We start from the raw sequence: 23960 nt of genomic DNA, 5'->3' as shown, positions 1-23960 counted from the left end.
GAAATCACAGATGCACATCTATAACTGTAATATATATACCAAAATTATTGTACATTTTACAAATTCCTAAAAGAAATTGAGAAAATATTTGACTTTGAACTGGTATTGTCTTTCTATACCCATGAAATGTAATTATTTAAACTATACCCACTAAATGTAATTTCATAAAATATGTTTGCCATATATGAAATTTCCCCCCCTTTTTTTTTATCCCAGCCCAACTCTTTTATTCCCTTAACCCGACCCAACCGCTTACCCCTTAAACCCAGTAGCGTCAACAGTTGCGCGAGTGAGACAACGACATATTTCAGTGGTCTAACGCATGCAAAACGGTTCCAATGTTCTCAAACGTTAATGGAGCAGCGCGTATGGATCCACTCTCGACGACCAGCAGCAATATGCAACTTTTCGCCTGCAAGAATCGTCCTTGCAGCTGGGTCCGTTTGTCCTTATGGCTAAGGGATGATGACACACAACAACTCGAGGACAAGCCTGAAGAATCGGAGCCATCCATGCTGCTGCCAAGTCCAGATCCTGTGGGATTTGGACATTTTCCTGGTACAAGACCCAACTGCTGCCCTGTTCCTTAGAGAGGATTTTCGAATTTTGAAATCAAAGGGGACTTTCGTTTTTACCCCTGAATTCTTACCCGTTTCCCAGTTTTCCCCCCAATCTTTTGCCCTAATTTCAAGCTATTAATGTTATCTTTCTCCTTCAATGTGTGAGGATTTTTTTTTGTGAGAAAATATGAGACTTACAGAGAGTTTGGAAGAAATATAGGAATCGAGTAACCTTTGAAGGACAAAAATACACTGAAATTTTTGCGTATTGATGGATGTCTGTATCTTTTATGCCATGTGAGATGAATACCAGTGTTACTCTGTCTAAATGCTAAGTAATAATTTTTCTGTTGTGCTCGGAGTTGTTTCTCTTTTGATTTCATGAATACCTTTAATGTTATACCTTTAATTTAGCTAGGAATACTTCATATTATAAGTTGTAATAATGAAAATAGTGGTACTTTTGTTTTAATAGTACATTAATGACTTATTTGAATTTGTTTGGGATTGTCTGTGTAAACATTGGAAGGACTTTGAGAGTCAAGTCTTTAGTCTCTACTAAAATAAATTCAGACAACAAATTTTTTTAGCTATCTATAATAATTTTATACATGTCAACTCAAAACTGAAAATAAGTTATGTTAATAACACACACTCTCTCTCTCTCTTGTTCTACAGTTCCACTGTTCAATCCTCGTCGTCCATGGAGCTTAAGTATAGTATAAAGTCCCAAGCAACACAACTATTTCTTCTATGGTGCCAGACTATTAGGATGAGTCTCTAGAGAAATATGTCCTTCAGAATAAGAGAGATGAACCTATATTTTTGTTAATTTTCCGTTTGAAGACAATGTAGAAAGAGCCCCAAAGGTGTTCTAATTTGTCAAATGAGCAGACTGCTTGGAAGCTTTGCAAGGACTAGGCTGAACTTAAAATGTTGAGTCAAAAAAGAGAAGATGCTGAAAATGTTCACCGGGAAATATAAATGTTGGAAGAAAACACCATAAAGAGGATTATGGAGATGGAGTAAGCGTTGGTTAATTCTGGTTTCATGATTGAGACAATTAATTCTGATTATGGAGATGGAGTAAGCATTAGTAAAAACTAATAGATACATATATCTTGATAAACTGACATAAACTAAATATTATGAACAATGCCCCTTAGAAAGCATGGAATTGTGCTTTGGACCGCTGGTACAAGCTGAAAGATCTGTCCACACGACAAGGGTTCAATCTCAGGTGGAGCCTCTTTTTTAACATAATATTAGTGCACTCGAAATCTTCATATCTTGGTTTCGCCTCATATACATAGTCTGGATCAACGTAACTAAGTTTAGATGAACCTAGTAACATTAGTTCGAACGTTGTATATGTGTTAGTAAAAGATGCGAGTTAAAAACTAAATTAACAATTGAGTTCAACATTCACAATATTTATATTAAAAAATGAATTTTTTTAAGCTTGTATACCTAAAACGAGTATGATTTTTAGACAATTGGGTTCAAATTAAATAGTATACAATATATAATAGCAAAATTAATTTTTATAATGTTGTTTAACTAGTTGATTTATTCACATAACATTTTTTTCGTGATTCCAAATTTATGATTCAACTGATTTTAGAAAAGTAAAATGTTCTAAATATATATTATGATTTAAATAGCAATACTTAAAACCAAAGCTAACTGACTAGAAGGCTACGAGAATAATTTGCTGAAATCAACCTATCATGTAACCATCAACTAACTTGCTAACTAAACATCACTCATCAATCAATTCTCCTCTCCTTATCATCATTGGTTAATAATGTACATTAAAACCTTGTCTCCCCTTCAAAACTTCAAAAATAGTACAGATCAGTCAACTTTACAAAACTTACCTTTTTTTTTATCTATTCTCATTTAATACCAAATTGGGTTTCATTTGCATATATGATATTATAAAATAAATTAATTGAATGCAAATTGGGTACATTGCATATATGCAATTATAAAATAAATTAATTGAATGCAAGCACACACTTGAGAAAATACTTACCAGGAGATCGACGTCCTCTTCGTTTCAGATGCAGCGACCACACTTCTTTTAGGTTAGTTCTTTTCTTTAAAGAATAATAGTAATTATAAAATTTAAAGTGACAAACTCTATTAAATTATTTTAATATATATAGGTCAAGTGGTATAGGTTCTTAAATAATTGATCACTTTAGCTCACTAACTATCGATTAAGTCAGATATCTACAATTACCCATCAACTAATTTACTGAAGTTAAAAAAAATAATTCAAAATATCCAAAAATGTGAAATGTGAATGAAGTTGCAAACTTGCATGTTGCAAACGTTTGTGGGGATATATCTCCATTTGGTGTACATTGACTAATATTGAAGCCATTGAGAACTATATAGTCAGCATCTACAAGTCCCTGAGTAGGCGAATCCATGTTTAGTCTTCTCTGCTTCATGGAGGTTGCTTCATCACTTGATCGGATCATCACTATGGTTATAAAGGAGCAAATTAAGATGAGTTTTCGATTTATTCTTAATATCTTATCACATAATTCCAATGCATAATCATGTAGTAACTATATCAATTCTTTCCAATAGTCATTGCACCAGAAACAACAACAGGACAACAGCACAGGGGCGGCTCTATGCTTTGACCTTTAAGGTGGGGCCTCAAATTTTTGTTAAGATTAAATTATGTGTTAAATTTTTTATACAAAAATTAATTATTTATATAATCTTTTATAAAATAAATTATTTATCCACTTTAACATCTTTTGTACTTTGTTTAAAAATAAGAATTAATAGTGAAAAGTGTTGAAAAAGGTGAATTATAAATTCTTTTTTATTTCTTTTTAAATTTTAGTTTCAAGCATTACTAGAGTAAAAGCATATTAAAATTAGGTATACCAAGTCATCAACTTCTTGTGTCAAATTCTATGGTTCTTACTCTTATATTTATTTGATAGTTATCAACTTATTACTTATAGCACTATATTAACAATACATACAATAATTGTCTCACTTAAAGGATTTTCAATGCTGATTTGATAAAATCTTACCTAAAACTAGTAACTGAAAAAACAATATTAAGTACTAATAATTTCCATCTAAATAGTGTAAAAAAGAATTGAATAAATACTCTATAAAGTATATTATATATTAGGCCGCGAATTGAAATTTCGCTTTAGGCCCCCAATTACATTGAGCTGCCCCTGCAACAGCATCACAAGTTAAGTTCAGGAGAGTAGAATATAGGTAGACATAACAACTAACTCGTAGAAGTAAAGAGACAGTTTTAGAAAGACCACGACTCGAGTACAACAAATCCAACTAAAAAGGAGACATTGTACCAGAAAGTCAAATCAATAAAGGCAAGACCACACGAATTGAACTAGGTCGTTTAGTGGGGAACAAATTATATGAGTTATTTCATGGAAAATTGTGAATTACACGGAAATTTTCCTAAGGATTAGTATGAAAATCCACAGAAAACTTATTTTCCTACAAATTTTCATACTAATCCTCAGAAAAATCCTCATACAGTTCACCAATTTCTTGTAGTGATATAATATAACTTATATCATCACTATGTCAAGAATGGTGTAATAAACAATCGCGAACAATGTAATACCTTCAACCAAACGGGGATAAAATAATATCATATGCACATTACTTATTTCAGCTAAAGGGGGGCTCAAACTAAAAATAAGGGCCTCCAAAAGAACCAAAAAAGAAAAATTCAGTTACAAAGATATACCTAAGATGCACAGAAAAGATACAGATTCTAATAAGTGGCAAGATTAAACGAAGAACCAAAAGTAGATGAAGGATATACATACATAAAAGAGAGACGACCAGATCAAATTAAACCCTAAGTAGAATATAAAAAAATTTATATTACTTCTCCCTTTGTTCCTTTTTATTTGTTAGGTATACTATAAATACTTGACAATATAAATTTAAGAAAATTTAATAGTTTGTTGCTAATCTCTTATTAATTATTATGCACATGTTTTCGAATTTTATTATTGATGTAATTATAATTAAAATCATAATCAATTAAATTTTTAGTTACTTTTATTTCTTGATTTCTCTAATTTACGTCAATTTGAATTAATCATGTTTTAATATTGGCTTTATAAAATTGTCTTCAATTTTTGTCACGTCCCAAAACGAGCCGCGAGTGGCACCCACACTTATCTTACTATGTGAGCGACCAACCAATCTAAACCCCAACATTTCAAACATAATAAACAGAATAATAATGCGGAAGACTTAAACTCATTAATATAACCAATAAATAACTTCTAAAATTTATAAATTACTATCCCCAAAATCTGAAAGTCATCATCACAAGAACATCTATCCTCAAATTACTATGTCTAAGAGTATCTAAGAAGCTAAAGTAACTAAACAGATAGTCCATGCCAGAACTTCAAGGCATCAAGACATGAAGAAGAAGATCCAGTCCAAGCTAGAAACAATAGCTCACCCTGAAATCTGACGTGATGAGGACTGGCTAGAGTTGCGGTTGAGTTGAAGACGACGGTACGTTTGCTGCACTCCACAAATAACAAAGAGAAAACATACAAGTAGGGGTCAGTACAAGCACAAGTACTGAGTAGATATCATCGGCCAACTCAAAATAGAAAGCAATATATATCAGATAATATCATAAAATCAACTACAATACTCAACAGGTAGCAGCAACAAGTACGAGGATCATTGATAATACCGCCAAGTACACCCATGAGGACTCAAACCTCCATACCATACTTATTTGGGAAATAGGTTCATTAATTTGAGTATATTATCATAATTCAAGATTCGTTCTCTTTATTCCTCTTGTGTCGGAACGTGACACTCCGATCCCCTAATACTACGTGTCGGTTCGTGACACCCAATTCCCGAATACTATGTGTCGGTTCGTGACACCCGATCCCCTAATACTATGTGTCGGTTCGTGACACCCGATCCCCTAATACTATGTGTCGGTTCGTGACACCCGATCCCCTAATACTATGTGTTGGTTTTTGACACCCGATCTCCTAATACTATGTGTCGGTTCGTGACACCCGATCCCCTAATACTATGTGTCGATTCGTGACACCCGATCCATTAACCTCATTCCTTTAGTTCATCAAGCCTTCTTTTATACCAAGACATCATCATTAATAGAGAGGTTTTAAGGTTTAAGATTCAACAGCCTCATCATGCTAATTCATCACAATTACATAATCATATCATGCAAGCACACAATTAAGCATATAGAAGACTTTACAAAATTACCCAATACATATCATTCGCTATTAAGAGTTTCACTACGAAATAGCATAAAGAACCATAACCTACCTCCACCGAAGATTTGCAGTCAAGAAATCTACTTTTCCAATGCTTTGGTTTCTTCTTCGTTTCTCCCTCTCTCGTTCGTTCGTTGTCCCTCTTCTCTTTTTCTGATTTTTTCTTATTCAAACTCTTTTTTTCTTACCCTAATTACCATATAATTAAGTATAAAAGATGACCAAAGTAACCCACTAATTAATTCAAGGTTATTAACCCCCAAGTAATTGAATTATTAACATTCACCCACTAACTTTATAATTATAAGAAGGAATAGTCCAAAATGCCCCTTAAAACTTTTAACAGATTTCCGACTCAGTCAGGGTTACGCAGTTTGTGATGGCCGTCGTGCTTGCAACAGTCCGTCCTGCTGAGTCGTCACAGAGTTCAGAGACTCAATTTTTATTTAAGACCCTGTGACGGTCCGTCGTGACTACGACGGTCCGTCCTGCTCTTCCGTCGCGAAGTTCAGAAAGTTGTTCTCAGTACTCAATTTTTCAGAATTCTAAGTGTTTTGGAACGAGACACCCTCGACGGTCCGTCGTGCCTATGACGGTCTGACGTGAGATCCGCCGACCCAGACAGTTATTACCAGAATAAACTCTACTGCTCAAAACGATTAACAGGTCGTTACAATAGATACCAATTACCTATCGTTCGTCCCCGAACGATCACAAGAAGAAAAACAAGGGCGAAAAGGAGTACCTGAATTTGCAAACAGGTGTGAGTATTTTTCTTGCATATCAGCCTCCTTCTCCCAAGTGGACTCTTCAACTGGCCGATTCTTCCATTGAACTTTGACAGATGCAATCTCCCTTGACCTCAACTTGCGGACTTCCCTATCTAAGATAACAATAGGCTCCTCCTCATAAGACAAATTCTCATCAAGAAGAACTAAATCCCAACGAATGATGTAGTTCCCATCCCTATGGTATCTTTTCAACATAGACACATGAAATACCGGGTGCACTCCTGACAGTCCTGGGGACAAGGCTAATTCATAAGCTAACTCCCCCACGCGTTTCAGAACTTCAAATGGACCAATATACCTCGGACTAAGCTTACCTCGCTTACCAAACCGCATCACCCCTTTCATGGGTGAAACCTTCAGCAAAAATTGCTCGCCCTCCATAAACTCCATGTCTCTAACCTTTCGATCTGCATATTCTTTCTGCCTACTTTGAGCCGCTAAAAGCTTTTCTTGAATGCATTTAACTTTATCTAACGATTCCCTCAGAAGATCAGTACCCCAAGGTCTAACCTCAAATGCATCAAACCACCCAATGGGCGACCTACATCTTCTCCCATACAGTGCCTCAAATGGGGCCATATCAATACTTGAGTGATAACTATTGTTGTATGAGAACTCTTCTAAGGGTAAGAAGTTATTCCAATGACCACCAAACTCTATCACACATGCACGAAGCATATCCTCCAAAACCTGAATCGTTCGCTCAGACTAAACATCGGTCTGAGGGTGAAATGCAGTACTAAGATCCAATCTAGTACCTAATTCAGCATGCAATATTTTCCAAAACTTAGAAGTAAACTGCGTACCTCTATCTGATATGATGGAGAGTGGAACTCCATGCAATCGAACAATTTCTGAGATGTAAATTTTGGCTAACTTCTCTATATTATAAGTCACCTTGACCGGAATGAAATGAGCAGACTTAGTTAATCTGTCAACAATCACCCAAATAGAGTCATACTTATCTATCGTCTTTGGAAGACCAACCACGAAGTACATTGAAATTCTTTCCCACTTCCATTCAGGAATGGGCATTTTTTGAAGTATCCCTCCAGGCCTCTGGTGTTCATACTTTACTTGCTGACAATTCGGGCATTGAGCAACAAAATCAACAATGTCACGCTTCATCCTACTCCACCAAAAATGTTGCTTTAGGTCACGATACATCTTGGTTGCACCAGGATGTATAGAATACCTTGAGCTATGAGCCTCTACATGAATAGTGTGAACCAAATCATCGACGTGGGGTACACATACCCTTCCCTTAATTCTCAAGACACATTCCTCATTGATTTTTGCTTCTTTAGCCTCTCCTCGCAATACCTTATCTCGGATCCGGATCAGTTTCTCATCGGTAAACTGCTTTCCTTTAATCTTATCAAGAAAGGAAGATCTTGCCTCCACACAGGCCAAAAATCCTCCCTTCTCATTTACTTCTAGCCTCATAAAGTCATTAGCCAAAGTCTGAACCTGTCTAGCCAATGGGCGTCTAGAAACCTGTAAGTGGGCTAGGCTTCCCATGCTCCTTGCCTTTCTACTTAAGGCATCTGCCACCACATTAGCCTTTCCCGGATGATAAGAGATAGTGATATCATAGTCCATCAGTAGTTCCATCCATCTCCTCTGTCTCAAATTCAAATCTTTCTGAGTAAAGACATACTGTAAACTACGATGATCCGTATAGACTTCACACTTAACCCCATATAGATAATGCCTCCATTGCTTTAATGCAAACACTACTGCCGCTAACTCCAAATCGTGGGTCGGATAATTACGTTCATGCACTTTTAATTGCCTCGAGGATTAAGCAATTACATTCTTCTCTTGCATTAGTACTGCACCCAAACCAGAATAGGATGCATCACGGTAAACAATGAAATTCTTACCTTCCACTGGCAGGGTAAGAATTGGTGCAGTAGTCAACAAAGTCTTGAGCTTCTGAAAGCTTTCTTTACACTCGTCCGACCATACAAATGGAACACTCTGCTTAGTCAAGTTTGTCAATTGGGAAGCAACGGAAGAAAATCCCTTGACAAATCGACGGTAGTAGCTAGCTAAACCAACGAAGCTCCTTACCTCTGTAACATTAGTAGGTCTTACCCAATTCTTCACTGCTTCGATCTTAGAAGGATCCACCATCACTCCATCCTTAGAAACCACATGCCCCAAGAAGGACACTGAATCTAGCCAAAACTCACACTTAGAGAATTTGGCATAGAGCTTTTTCTCCCTCAACATTTCCAATACCATTCTCAAGTGCTCCTCATGTTCTTCGAGTATACCAGTATGTCATCAATGAATACAATGACAAAGAGATCCAGGTATGGCTTAAAAATGCCATTCATCAAGCTCATGAAAGCAGCAGGGGCATTCGTAAGCCCAAAAGACATTACTAAGAACTCATAATGCCCATACCTGGTCTGAAAAGCAGTCTTGGGCACATCTGTTGCCCGTATTTTTAATTGATGATAACCAGATCTCAAATCGATTTTTGAGAAGGTACAAGCACCTTGTAACTGATCGAACAAATCATCGATGCGAGGAAGAGGATACTTGTTCTTAACAGTTACCTTATTCAGTTTTCTGTAGTCAATGCACATTCGAAAACTTTCATCCTTCTTCTTCACAAACAGAACAGGAGCACTCCAAGGAGATGCACTTGGTCTATTAGGCCTTTGCTTAACAACTCTGTAAGTTGGGCCTTTAACTCTCTTAACTCAGCGGGAGCCATCCTATAAGGGGGTATGGAAATGGGGCGAGTACCCGGCTCCAGATCAATACAAAAGTCAATATCCATATCCGGTGGCATACCAGGAATGTCTGCAGGAAACACATCCAGAAACTCACGGACTATTGAAACCGACTCAATTGAAGGTACTTGGGTAGTATCATCCCTGAGGTGTGCCAAGAAAGCTAAACAACCCTTTATAACCATTCTCTTAGCATGAAGGAAGGAGATGATACGAACTGAAGTGGAAGTGTAGTCACCCTCCCACACTAACGGATCTGTCCCAGGCTTGGCCAACATTACAGTTTTAGCATTACAATCTAAGATTGCAAAATTTGGAGAAAGCCAAGTCATACCCAGAATTACATCGAAGTCAACCATTTCTAAGATAACCAAGTCTACATGAGTATTTCTCTCCATAAAAGTCACAGGACAAGACCTATACACCTTTTCAACTATCACAGACTCACCCACCGGAGTAGAAACACGAATAGGCATGTCAAGCAATTCACAATGTAAATTAAGACCAGTAGCAAATGAGGAAGATACATATGAAAATGTGGATCCAGGATCAAACAATACAGAACCCATGTAATCACAAATCAAAAGATTACCTGTGATAACGGCATCAAATATCTCCGCTTCAGATCTCCCAGGGAAAGCATAATAATGGGCCCTATCACCGGTCTGTCCGTTGCCCCTACCATGTTGCGCTGCAGTAGTTCCAGTTTTCCCGTCACCCCGGCCGTTTTGACGACCACCATTACCTCGGCCACCACGTCCTCCCGAATAACGGCCTCTTCCATAACCACCTCTACCTCTGATTATTGGGGGTCTGTAACTCTGTTTTGGAAAATTTCTCCTAATATGTCCAGTCTCTCCACATCCATAACAATTTCTAGATTCAAGCATAGGTCTTTGTGAGAACGACATAGTCTGCGGTGGACCCCCAGCTACAGTCTGTAGTGAAGACTGAATAGGGTGGGCTGGATAACCTCCTGAACTCTGCCCTCTAGAGTAAGAACCATTAAACTCACCTCCTTTACGAAACCTCTTGGATGTCGATGCCATGGTGAAGTCGTCAAGCTTCACTCCCTCCACTTCTATCACGAAATCTACCACCTCCTGAAAAGATTTTGCTGCAGCAGCTACCTGTAAGGCTGAAATCCGTAAATCTGACCTCAACCCTTTCACGAAATGGCGAATCCGCTCTTGTGGACTGAAGTAAAGCTGGGTGGCATACCTAGATAATGCATGAAACTTAGCCTCATAAGCAGTAACCGACATCCTGCCTTGCTCTAGGCTTAGGAACTCATCTCTCCTCCTATCCCTCAAAGTCCGGGGTATATACTTCTCCATAAACAAGCTAGAGAATGATGCCCAAGTCATAGGTGCTGCTTGTGCTGGTTGACACTCAACATACGATCGCCACCACATTTTGGCGTTCCCCTGAAATTGATATGTCACAAACTCGACGCCAAATTGTTCTACTATGCCCATCTTGTGTAGTAGCTCATGACAATCAACCAGAAAATCATAGGCATCCTCAAATTCAGCACCCTTGAAGACTGGAGGTTTCAATTTCAAGAACTTACTGAAAAGTTCGTGCTGATCACTTGTCATTATAGGCCCTGTAGTCAATCGAGGAAACATGCCTATTTCCAATGAGGCATCCATGTGGGGAGCCACAGCAGCTGCATGTTGTACTCCCGGAACCTGAGGTGCTGGTGCAGAAAACACTGGAGGTGTCTGGCGCTGATCAGATAACCCGCTAAGATAAGCAAGAACCTGATTAATCATCTCTGGGGTAGGTTGGGGTGGTAATTCCTCATTCTCCCCTTCCTCCCCCTCTCTTACTACTTCCTCAGTCGGTGGAGGAGTCATCGCCCTAGTATTAGCGGGGCCAGGTACTTGTCCTTTTCCTCTAGAGTACGTCCTCCCGCGACCTCTACCGCGGCCTCTTGCCACTGCTCCTCTTCGAGCTACAGTCTCAGTGGCTGGCTCAGATACATCTTGTCTTGCCGGTGTTGGTGTTGGCGCGGTTGTTGCTCTAGCTCTAACAATCTGCGAAATAGAGTGAAGATGGTCAGATACCAATTTGTATCACCTAGATACCAATTGGATCCAAGTAATAACACGAAGGAAAGAAAGAATGGAATTTTCCTAAAGTCTTATAGCCTCTCAAAGAAAAGTAAAGGCGTCCTCCTACCGTTCCTCAAGACTCTACTAGACTCGTTCTTGTGTGATGAGACCAACGAACCTAATGCTCTGATACCAAGTTTGTCACATCTTAAAATAAGTCGCGAGTGGTACCCATACTTATCTTACTATGTGAGCGAACCAACCAATTTAAACCCCAACATTTCAAACATAATAAACAGAATAATAATGTGGAAGACTTAAAACTCATTAATATAACCAATAAATAACTTCTAAAATTTATAAATTACTATCCCCAAAATCTGGAAGTCATCATCACAGGAACATCTATCCTCAAATTACTAAGTCTAAGAGTATCTAAGAAGCTAAAGTAACTAAACAGATAGTCCATGCCAGAACTTCAGGCATCAAGACGTGAAGAAGAAGATCCAGTCCAAGCTAGAAACAATAGCTCAACCTGAAATCTGACGTGATGAGGACTGGCTAGAGTTGCGGTTGAGTTGAAGACGACGGTACGTTTGCTGCACTCCACAAATAACAAAGAGAAAACATACAAGTAGGGGTCAGTACAAGCACAAGTATTGAGTAGATATCATCGGCCAACTCAAAATAGAAAGCAATATATATCAGATAATATCATAAAATCAACTACAATACTCAACAGGTAGCAGCAACAAGTACGAGGATCATTGATAATAACGCCAAGTACACCCATGAGGACTCAAACCTCCATACCATACTTATTTGGGAAATAGGTTCATTAATTTGAGTATATTATCATAATTCAAGATTCGTTCTCTTTATTCCTCTTATGTCGGAACGTGACACTCTGATCCCCTAATACTACGTGTCGGTTCGTGACATCCGATCCCCTAATACTATGTGTCGGTTCGTGACACCCGATCCCATAAGACTATGTGTCGGTTCGTGACACCTGATCCCCTAATACTATGTGTCAGTTCGTGACATCCGATCCCCTAATACTATGTGTTGATTCGTGACACCCGATCCCCTAATACTATGTGTCGGTTCGTGACACCCGATCCCCTAATACTATGTGTCGGTTCGTGACAACCGATCCATTAACCTGATTCCTTTAGTTCATCAAGCCTTCTTTTATACCAAGTATAATCATTAATAGAGAGGTTTTAAGTTTTAAGATTCAACAACCTCATCATGCTAATTCATCACAATTACATAATCATATCATGCAGGCACACAATTAAGCATATCGAAGACTTTACAAAATTACCCAATACATATCATTCGCTATTAAGAGTTTCACTATGAAATACATGAAAAACCATAACCTACCTCCACCGAAGATTTGCAGTCAAGAAATCTACTTTTCCAATGCTTTGCTTTCTTCTTCGTTTCTCCCTCTCTCGTTCGTTTGTTATCCCTCTTCTCTTTTTCTGATTTTTCCTTATTCAAACTCTTTTTCTCTTACCCTAATTACCATATAATTAAGTATAAAAGATGACCAAAGTAACCCACTAATTAATTCAAGGTTATCTCCTTTAACCCCCAAGTAATTAAATTATTAACATTCACCCACTAACTTTATAATTATAAGCAGGAATAGTCCAAAACGCCCCTTAAAACTTTCAACAGAAATCCGACCCAGTCAGGGTTACGCAGTCTGTGACGGGCCGTCGTGCCTGCGACGGTCCGTCCTGCTGAGTCGTCACAGAGTTCAGAGACTCAATTTTTATTTAAGACCCTGTGACGGTCCGTCGTGCCTACGACGGTCCGTCCTACTCTTCCGTCGCGAAGTTCAGAGAGTTGTTCTCAGTACCCAATTTTTCAGAATTCTAAGTGTTTTGGAACAAGACACCCTCGACGGTCTGTCGTTCCTATGACGGTCCGTCGTGAGATCCGTTGACCCAGACAGTTATTACCAGAATAAACTCTACTGCTCAAAACGCCTAAGAGGTCGTTACAATTTTTGAGATGTTTTATTAAACATTTCAACCTCAAAACTAATTAGATTATCAAATAATTAAATCTTAAGAAATATTGTCTTAACTTTGAATGTCTTCTAAAAGTAACAGTCATTATAATTTAGTTTTTATATTGAAAAGTATTATGAAATAATATATAATGATACTCTTATTGACACATATAATGAAGGTAGGTCTTGATTTTATTTTAAAACACTTCTCGAATAATCCTGAATAGTTTATATAATAATTGATGCTATTGAAAAAGTTTTCAAAAATATAATCAATAGAAAATATTTAAATATTTGTGTTGTTATGTAACGTATAACAATTTGTATATGCTTATTATTTTCGTACAAAATATTATAGGAGATGTTATGTTGTCAATTGAAAAAGAAAAAACTAATTATTAAATTATAACAAATTACAATATTTTTTAGAACTTATGAGAATAAAAAATATATATAAAATATTAAAGGCGGAATGACTTGCGAGGCCCCTGTACTTGGCTTCGTTTGTCAAATGGACCCTTCTACTAGTGACTTTGCCAACTGAACCCTCGAACTCACCGAAACACAATATTTTAAATCCCTCTGACCGTTGACCAAGTGTATGTGACAACTTAATAGTTGAGCTGGAACAAACACGTGCTTTCGCGCGTTAAAGGAACGTAGACATAAAATTTTAGACTAAAAGCAATCATAAGAAAAATACAAAATCAATAAAATACCAAATAAATAAATGTAACAACCCTAAAAATGAATAAGATAAATGCTTAAGGTGTCAAGAATGCTTGCGATTAGACCAAGGTTCACACAGATTGATACACGTAGAACCAGACCTCAGAACCCTTGCTACGACCAATCCAACTAATTTGGGGAGTTAGTTGAGCTTGGAAAGGTTGGAACCAACCAAGTAAGACTTTCGAAAACGAAGATTTAATCGAAGGAGTCTTTACCAGACTTAAAAAGAAAAAATCTTAAGTTTTGAGGTCCAGGGGTAAAATTGTCTTTTCCAGGAAAAGGGTAATATCGTAATTTCCATAAAAACTACTTAATTAATTAGTTAATTTAATAAAAAAACCAATTCGGATTTGGTTGACCGAAATGGTCCATTTCACAAGGGCCACTCTACCTGAGTTCGAGCCCCATTGGAAGCATCAAGTTGGTGATTTAATTAATGTTTATAATCTAATTTTTTAAGAGCATAATGGTCCTTTCACTAAGCTAATTAAATCAGGTTTTATTTAAATTAATAAGGAGTCCTAGTTTGACTAATCCCAAACTAAAACTCCTATTATTTTACTACTCTCTCACGATCTCTCTCACGTTTCATCATTCACTCCATCAAGATTTCTTCACACTTGAAGAACTCACATGAAATTTTAAGAAAAACAAAGCAACCAAAAACGTTAAGGCAATGAGAAATTGTTCGTTGAGTGTTGTGGACGTTGAGGTAGCTTGGAATGATTTTGGAGAGGGTTTTGGGCAGCAAATTCATCGCTTGAACATCAATTAAGGTATGAGTTTCTTTCCTCTTGGTTACTTTCCCAAGAGACCCTTTAAGATTCAAGATATTCACTCTGAAAACTAGGATTGTTCCCCCTTTGTATGTTCATGTCACTAGCTCCCATTGAACTTTAGGTTGGGTATGTTTGCTGGTACAAAGTAGGGATGAAATGTGTTTTCATGATGCTTATGTTTAAGTATGCATGTTCGAAATTCTGTGAATAATGATTATGTTGTTCGAAATCATGTGGAAAAGTGATGTGTGTGCGCAATGTATGGCAGTAAAGTTGCTCACTGTTTGGAGATGTGTAAAGGCATGTATAATCCTTGAATTTTATATGTAAAAGTTGTATACAATATGATGTTCATATGGGGTGTGAAGTTACTAATTTTGAGTGAAAACGCTTGACTAATGTAACTACTAAACTACACCTAACAATGCACTAAATGCTTGGTGAAATGCCCTAAGCAACTAACATAAAAAGGTTGATGAAGGGAAGCTAAAAATTATGAACAGAATTCCATCTTAGTGTACTTTAATTTCGTTCAAAAAGGAGGTTAAAATTTGGAAATTTAATGCATATTAAAGAGGTGAGGCCACCAGGATTCGAACATGTGACCTCACCATTTAGCTACTGGAATTCGCAAGCAAGGAAAAAGAAAAGGGGGCTGGGGGGAATCGAAATTGAATCTGCTGGGTAGTAAGAAGAGAATAAGAATTAAAATAAATATATGGGAGGCGTGGGAATCAAACCCATGACCTCCAGACAGCGATTGAAAGAAGAGAAAATTAAAAAAGGAAAATGTGAGGCGTGGGAATCGAACCCACGACCTCAAAGCAGGAAAGGAGAAGGCGATTTAAATAAGAAAAATGAGGTGAGGCTGTGGGGGCTCGATCCAACAACCTCACTGCCAAACGCCTAGCCTAGTGAGTTTTAATTAAAAATTTAAATAAGGAGGATATGGGGGTTTGAACCCACAACCTCCCAATACTCTAGTGAAATTAACAACAAAAAGAAGGAGGTTGTGGGGGTTCGAACCCACAACCTCCCAATGCCCTGGCGAAAAAATTAAAGAAATAGAAGAGGTTGTGGGGACTCGAACCCACAAACCTTCGGCCAATTTAAGAGGAAACCGAGTAGAAAATTTAAGGTACAACGTTAATGTTGGAGTTCGATCTAGAGTTCCAAAGTTATCGAAATTGAAAATAAAATCAATGAAAAATGTAATGTTATTCAAGTGATTCGAATTTGGGTTTTCTTGCCCAAACTTACGTATTGATGCAGAAGTCATACGTGAATAAAATATCCAAGAACAAGATCACCTACTTAGATCGAAATCAAGATCTTGGCATATATACAAGATACATAAGTCTTGTACTACATGATCTTAGGAATGTAATGGATCACTTAACAAACTATAAATGAAGCCCCATGGCTTGTGTGTATAGACTTATAAGTCTAGCATACGTTCAAAAATAAGTGAACCTAAGATGTATGTAATGAAATGATGAACCCTAGAAGGGTTAAGTATGAGTGTAAGATACACTAAATGGCCAAGTGCATTGGCATATGATGAAATGAACATTTACGTAATAAGCTGTGAGTAACTATGAAAAGCAAAGGTTCTAATGATAAGAAATGTGGTGACAACATGATATGATGGTAATGTAAAATTTTACCAAAACGTACTCACCTATGAGTGTATAAGATAATGAAGAGACCAGTCTCTATGAACACTCTAATGAAAGCATTGAGCTTAACACCCTTAATACTAATGATGAGATGAGAAATCATCTAATGAGCTATGATGTCCTCATACTCGTAGCCATCTTTTATGACGTATGAGATGAATGAAATGGAACTTTATAATGAGCACCGATAGGCTAGCTATGAGCGATGATGCCTTTTTTCGAAAACGTCGAAGATTCACGTAACTCTCATGAGATGAGACTGTCCGAATTACCGAGTATGGGTCTCCTTACATCTCCTAGTCTTCGAAACTATACAGCCAATATAGGGATCTGGCGAGGTTATATTCCCATGTATGCTAACATGTTTTGGGCCACTTTGTCCGGTTATTCCATCTCTTTTCGGTATGGGAGAGACACTGGATTTCATGATGCTCACATGATCTATGTCTGTTAAAGTTAAAGTTCCCAATGAAAGAATGAGTCCAGCCTCAAATGATGCACATAATGAAATGAATGATACCAAAGGTGTTAGAATAGGATAATAAAAAGGTGAGTTAGATTCAAGTAATCACATTAGGTCATTCTTGGTCATTGCACAACAAACCTAATGAAAGTCTTAAACTACATCCTAGGTATAGCTGGTGTTTACGCTGGCCTATGAATGAAATGAAATGGAGTACGTATGAATGAATGGAGCAGACTCTGTGTTTGCTAATGAAGATTCCCTAGTTGAGGTCCCATCTGTTGAGCCCTCATTTCTGGGATGTCTTGATGTTAAGTCCATGATTCCAAGGTCTCATGACATATGAATGAATGATATTAAAGAAGTTATGTGCTACATGCAAAATGTGTTGTATGTTATATGATATGTGCTATGTGTAAATGTTATGTGCTGTGTTCTCATGGCAAACTTTCCTATTCCAAATCTGGAAAGATCACTGGCTTTCCTAATCCAAAATTGGGAACTTTCCTAATCTCAATTTGGCATGTCCACTGACTTGACTTCCAAAAATCATGTTGTTAGGGAAGAGCTATTCTTTCTCATGCATGTTCTTTGTGTATGCTTGCATATAATCATACTTAGTACAAGTGTGTACTAACCCTATACAAACTCTACTATTTTAGGTGCAGGCACAGGTGGACGATAGAGCTACAGGATCATCGCTTCAGTTATCCGGTCGTTCAGCATTCATCCGGCTTTGGTAGGTCCTCATGCCTTGGAGGATGATGCTGTTTTATATTCTAGCTTAGTTTTAGAGTTGAGCTAGTGGAGCGTGTTCCACTAGCGTTTCTTTCCTGTTTATATCCAGGCTATGTATTGGTGTCATTTTGGCAATTATACATTTAATAAGAATTCATATTTCTTTCAGTTGCTTATCTCTTAATGTTAGATGGTTGATGGTGAACAATTACGTATTTATGAGAATGTTTTTATAAGTATTTTAAGAAACAAAAAGTTTCAAAATTTTACGCTAAAATTAACCTATGTAAAGTAAGAATAACGTAAGTAGGCTTGTCTGCGACCTCTGAGAGGTCAACGACGCCGGTCTCGTCTTGGGTCTAGATTTCGATCGTGACAATAAATGAATATAAAGTTAGTCACTTTTTGTCTTTTCTCTCAATTTCATTTGTCCGTCTACACCCGTTCTTTCCCAATCCAATTCCTTTTCAGAGGTAATTGCTTCAATGTTTGTGAGCTATTGAGGAAATGGGGGGACCCGGGGAGGAGTAATATGACAAAAAGTTATGAAGGATGAAAATTTGGAGAATGGTGGTTTATAAATATTTAAGGTAGTGTTCAGGTAAGAATGCAACATTGTAATGGTGTTTGGGGGTAAAAATGGAGGGGACTAATCAAGGATAGGGGCAGTGAAGGATAAACATAATTAAAAACAATAAGAAATTATTTTCTTTAAAATAAAGTAAAAATAAATGACGTTTCATTAAAATTTGATGTGGATGATGACTCTTATTTTTACTGTGTGTTTGAAGTGCACACAAAGCAAAATAATTTAAAATGTTGTGTTTAAGTGGGTTCGAGGTTTCAATTGACAAAGTCATGAATAGAAGGGTCCATGTGACAAATAAAGTCAAGTAAAGTGGTCTCCCAGGTCATTCCGTCAATATTAAATATATTTATTTAATATCAACATCTAGATGGAGATGATGGTGGCATTAGAGACCACCGTTAATAAGGATTGGATTCACGGGGAATTTCCTATTGAATATTTGGGTCTACCTCTTTTTCTTAAGAATGGAAGTTGATGGATTGTCATGTACTCATTGCTAAGTCACTCAAAGGTGTTAAGAATTCATCTCCAACTTAATTATTACTTAAGATAAGTCAATAAAAATCTAGAATATTCCAGAATTGTGGAGAGTTAAAGGAAAATCTCTAGAATGAGTATTCTAGATTGAATAGTCTAGAAATGTTCGAGAAAAGATAGGTCTAGAAGAGAGTAGTATGTATCTCTTCCATCACCACCTATAAATAAGGGTGGTCTATTTGAGTTGTAACCAACCAAGAAAGAAAGCAAACCATGCAAGAAATAAAGTAAGAAAGTAAGAGAGAAAGCAGGAGCGAGTGCTCAAGTAAAGAGTGTTGCTGCAACAAACAACAAATGCATCAAGATTGTAAGACCGAAGCGTGTTCTTACTTTGATATAACAAAATTAAATTTGTGAGAAATTGATAGTGACCATAGTCTTTACACCCAAAAAAATTCAATAAGTGGTATCAGAGACTGGTGGATAAGAGCGACGCAAAAACTTAAAGAAGATCCTACAAGCTATTGTCGAAGGCTACAAGTTGCAAGACACTTATGAATGGCAGACTTCACAAGGACTCTCAACAGCGTTGAGAAGCTCAATGCAAGCAATTATGGATCATGGAGCATGATAATGCAATATTACTTTATCGGTCAGAAATTATGGGATATTATTGAGATCAGACACCGCACCACCAACAGATGCTGAAGCAGCAAAAAGGTGGAAGGTCGAAGTTGAAAAGTCCATATATGATCTCACTGTAACCATCAAGGATGATTTCATACAATGAATTAAGAACACCAAGACTCCCAAAAAAGCTTGGGAAACATTGGCGACGATTTTTACAAAGAAGAATAATGCGAGATTACAAAGGCTCTAAAATGAGCTTTTATCGACCTCTCAACAGAATATGACAGTCAGTCAATATTTCTCAAAGGTAAAATCTTTATCTGATGAATCATCAAAATTAGATCCAGAGAATGCTATCAAAAATACAAGAATGATGAGAATTATTGTTCATGGTTTAGGCCGGAATACAAAGGCATAATCATAGCCACACGAGGGAGGGATACAGAACCAATTTTATCTGAGTTGGTAAATATGTTGGCATGAAGAAGATTTGGAGAAGTCATTATCAAGTCTTACTATAAAAGACGAAAATAAAAAGCTCTTGAGTAAAAGGCAAGCCTATCAAAAAACAAAAGCAGAACTAGCTCACGTCAGGGGGAGACCAAGAGATCCAAAATCAAAGAACTCAACGACAAAACAAGTAGGTGAAATACTTCAACAACAGGCAGAGGTAGAAGTGTTATAATTGTTGAAAGAGAGGACATTATGACAGAGACTGCTGGTATAAAAAAGCTGAAGGTAATGTAGCAACTTCTACTCAAAATAAGAAAAATAAAGAAGAAGTTTGGGATTTCGAGAATGTCACACCCCGAGCTACCCCCAAGACGCGGACACGGAGCCTAGGACCACAAGTGATCCCAAGCTAACCCTGATAGCATGATTATGAGCACAGTAAAGATAATAAATTGAATGTGGAAGTTAAATCATAATTCAAACTGAAAAGATAGGGATACCCATATACTTTAACTGAGATAAATGAAATACTGATGAGTTTAATACAGAGAAGTTATTAACTAAATACTACGCTGAAACTTATTATGTTTGAAGTAAGCCTCTAAATGACTAGAAATACTAGGACAAGCCCCATCTAAGTCTAGCAAAAGCTGAAACTAAATGACTAAAAGACTGAAATGAAGTCATGACTATTGTCCTCGGAGAATGAGGACTCACCACTGAATCTGCTGAACTGGAGATTGGGAATCAATCTAAGCGTGATCTGGATGCTGAGAACCTAAACCTACATCACGAGAAGATGTAGTGCACGTATGCGTTAGTAATTGAAGGTACTGAGCATGTAGGATAGAGTAAAGCTAAAACAAAACATAATTGAATAAGCACAAAAGCAAGTATAATAATCTGAACATGATTTACTGAATTCCGAGCTAACTGGATTCAATGACCAAATTTATAACATGCTGAGACTAAATGATAACTGAACTTTAAATTTGGTCTATGCATTAGAGATTCTAACTGAACAGTTGGAGTTATTAATATCCAATAATAAAACCATATGAGATAAATGTGAGTCCGATGTATACGCCCCATCGACATGACCCAATATACCCTGCCATAGGTATAAAGGCATGCTGGCGTGATCACTAAACTGATTTCCCATAGAGGTGACTTACAACCTACTTGACTAGTAGTTTTGAGACTAATTGGGTATGTTGAACCCTAGTCCAAATCGGTATTATGTTACTCCTAATGAATTATGTAGTTAACTGATTATGACTGAGTTTGTATAAATACTGGATAACTCAAAACTTAACATGCAAACTGAGAATGCAACAATAATCTGGTAATTATGCATTTATAACTGAGACATGTATATCTGAAGCAACTGAAATATCTGACCTAGCATGTGTAATTCCGGAACTAAAGATAAACATAGCTAGGATTCTAAAATTCATGCAATAATCTGGATTATAACATGATAATCTGATTTAGAACATATAACTAATAAATTATGAAGTTATATTAAAGTTCTAGAAACCCTAGTCTAATCATGATATGGCAATCAAGAATCAGACTTAAAACTAGGGAACCAATGGGTGAAAGGAACCCACTAGTGAAATCCCACATACATGGTGATGAAATTCACGGAGACATATTCAAAATTTCAGGGTTGGAATCGCTGGAACCTTACTGCGTTCTTGAACTAGGGTTGTTGATCTTTTTCTCCCTTTTTGCTTCTAATTTTCTAAGTTTTTTATTAGTGATTTGACTTAGATAAGTTTTGCTTATGTTTCTAGACTTAAACTGACTAATATCTGATGATTTAGGGTCAAAACAACGTATCTTAGGATTTAAACAAAGTGTAAAAGACCAAAAGACCCCTGAGTTAATTATTGTCGGACCAAACGACGATCTTGACAGACGGTCCGTCGTTTGGGTCCGTAGGTTGGGTCTGTTCAACAAACCTTTATTAAAATGAGCATAACTTTTTACTCAAAGGTCCGATTTTTGCAATGTTGGTGGATATGGAAAGCTAATTCAATTACCTACCAGTGGGTATGTCATGAGACACCTAATTCATTTTGTGTTGAGAGGTATATTCAATTGAAATTGACCAACTGCATTTCCCCCTAAATGTCTATTAATTTCAACCTGCGGTCAGACCTACGGACCGTAGATCGAACGACGATCCGTGCTAGTCAATTGTGGTTCATATTAGAGAGTGGGTAAATAGGGTGTCAATCGATGGATACAGACAACGAACCGTGGTCACCGTACGAACCGTAGGTCTGTCTGTCGTTCGACACTTGGTCAAATTTTTTTGACCTGAGTTTTTTTGGAGGTTTCTATCTCTATCAACGAATGCACAAGACATACCGTAGGTAAGGCTACAGTCCATCGATAGAAACCATCGACTGCACCTACAGATTTTTCTGAAAAACTAATTTTTGGTCTGTTTTGGATACAGGGTGTTACATTATCTCTCGCTTGGGAACATTCATCCTCGAATAAAGATTAAACTAGTTGAAATAGAGGGGGATAGCTACAAACCCTACTACTAAACACTGAGAACTGACTTTATGACTGAATTGAGTTTTGAGAGCATGAAAGTACGCTGAAAATGCAAGTACAAATTGAGGGAACCTGATTCTAAGACTGAATTCACGCATGAATGACTGGAAAACTGAAAAGGAACTATTACCTCAAGCTGGAGTGTAATCAGAAGGAAAGAGGTGAGGATAATTGACTTTCATGGCTGCTTTTGCTTCCCAAGTAGCTCCCTCTACGGACTGACTCCTCCACAAAACCATGACTGAGGTGACTTCTGTATATCTCAACCTTCTAACCTGATGGTCAAGAATCTCAACTGGTACATTCTCATAAGAAAGACTATCTTTCACCACCACATTCTCTAATGACACTACAGATGCTGGATCACCCGCACACTTCTTCAAGAGTGAGATGTGGAAGATTGATTATACTGCTGCTAATTCTGCTGGCAACTCTAACACATATGCCACTTTACCAATCTCTTTCAAGATCTTATAAGGGCCTACATATCTAGGACTGAGCTTCCTTTTCTTGACAAAGCTCATCACCTCTTTCATAGGTGATACATTTCAGAAAACCTAATCATCAACTTGGAAATATAGTTACTTTCTTCTCTCATCTGCATAAGATTTCTAACGGCTTTGGGATGTCTTAAGTCTATATCTAATGAGTTGCACTTTCTCCATATCACAAAGAACTGAATCTAGCCCTATCAAAGTTGCTTCACCTACTTCAAACGAACCAACAAGAGATCTACATCTACACCCATACAGTGCCTCATAAAGGGCCATCTGAATGCTGGAATGGTAGCTATTGTTGTAGGAGAACTCAATCAGAGGTAGGTGATCATCCCAACTACCCTTGAAATTGATCACACAAGCTCTCAACATATCCTCTAGGGTCTGAATGGTACGCTCTGTCTGTCCATCCAGTTGTGGATGAAATAAAGTGCTAAGGTTAACTTGAGTATCGAGACCCTTCTGAAATGACTTCCAGAAATAAGAGGTAAAGTGAGGACCTCTATCTGAAATGATAGACAAAGGAACCACATTCAACCTCACAATTTCATTAATGTAAATCTTGGCATAGTCCTCTGCCGAATTTTGTAGTCTTGACCTCTAAAAAGCGAGAAGACTTGGTCATCCTATCAACTATTACCCAAATGGAGTCATGTTGTCTAAAAGCACGAGGTAACTCTTTGATGAAATCTATATTGATCACATCTGACTTCCAAGCAGGATTATCGATCTCTTGAGTCATACCTTCTAGTTTTTGATGTTCTATCTTGACTTGCTGGCAATTTGGGCACTTACTCACAAAGTCTGCTATATCCCTCTTCATGTTATTTCACCAATAAACTTCCCGCAT

General features: G+C 37.3%; 1 long non-coding RNA gene across 1 annotated transcript; it reads left to right on the top strand.

Annotated features, from left to right (window-relative positions):
* The first annotated feature begins 257 nt into the window (after positions 1 to 257).
* LOC104649351 (uncharacterized) lies at positions 258 to 1819 on the top strand. The gene is made up of 2 exons (XR_743306.4): positions 258 to 558; positions 1239 to 1819. It is a non-coding gene; the product is annotated as an uncharacterized lncRNA (long non-coding RNA).
* The last annotated feature ends 22141 nt before the right edge of the window (positions 1820 to 23960 follow it).

Source organism: Solanum lycopersicum, chromosome 9, assembly GCF_036512215.1.
Source record: "Solanum lycopersicum chromosome 9, SLM_r2.1".
Lineage (NCBI taxonomy): Eukaryota > Viridiplantae > Streptophyta > Magnoliopsida > Solanales > Solanaceae > Solanum > Solanum lycopersicum.
Note: the sequence above shows the minus strand (reverse complement) of the source record. Positions and strands in the feature narration are given on the sequence as shown.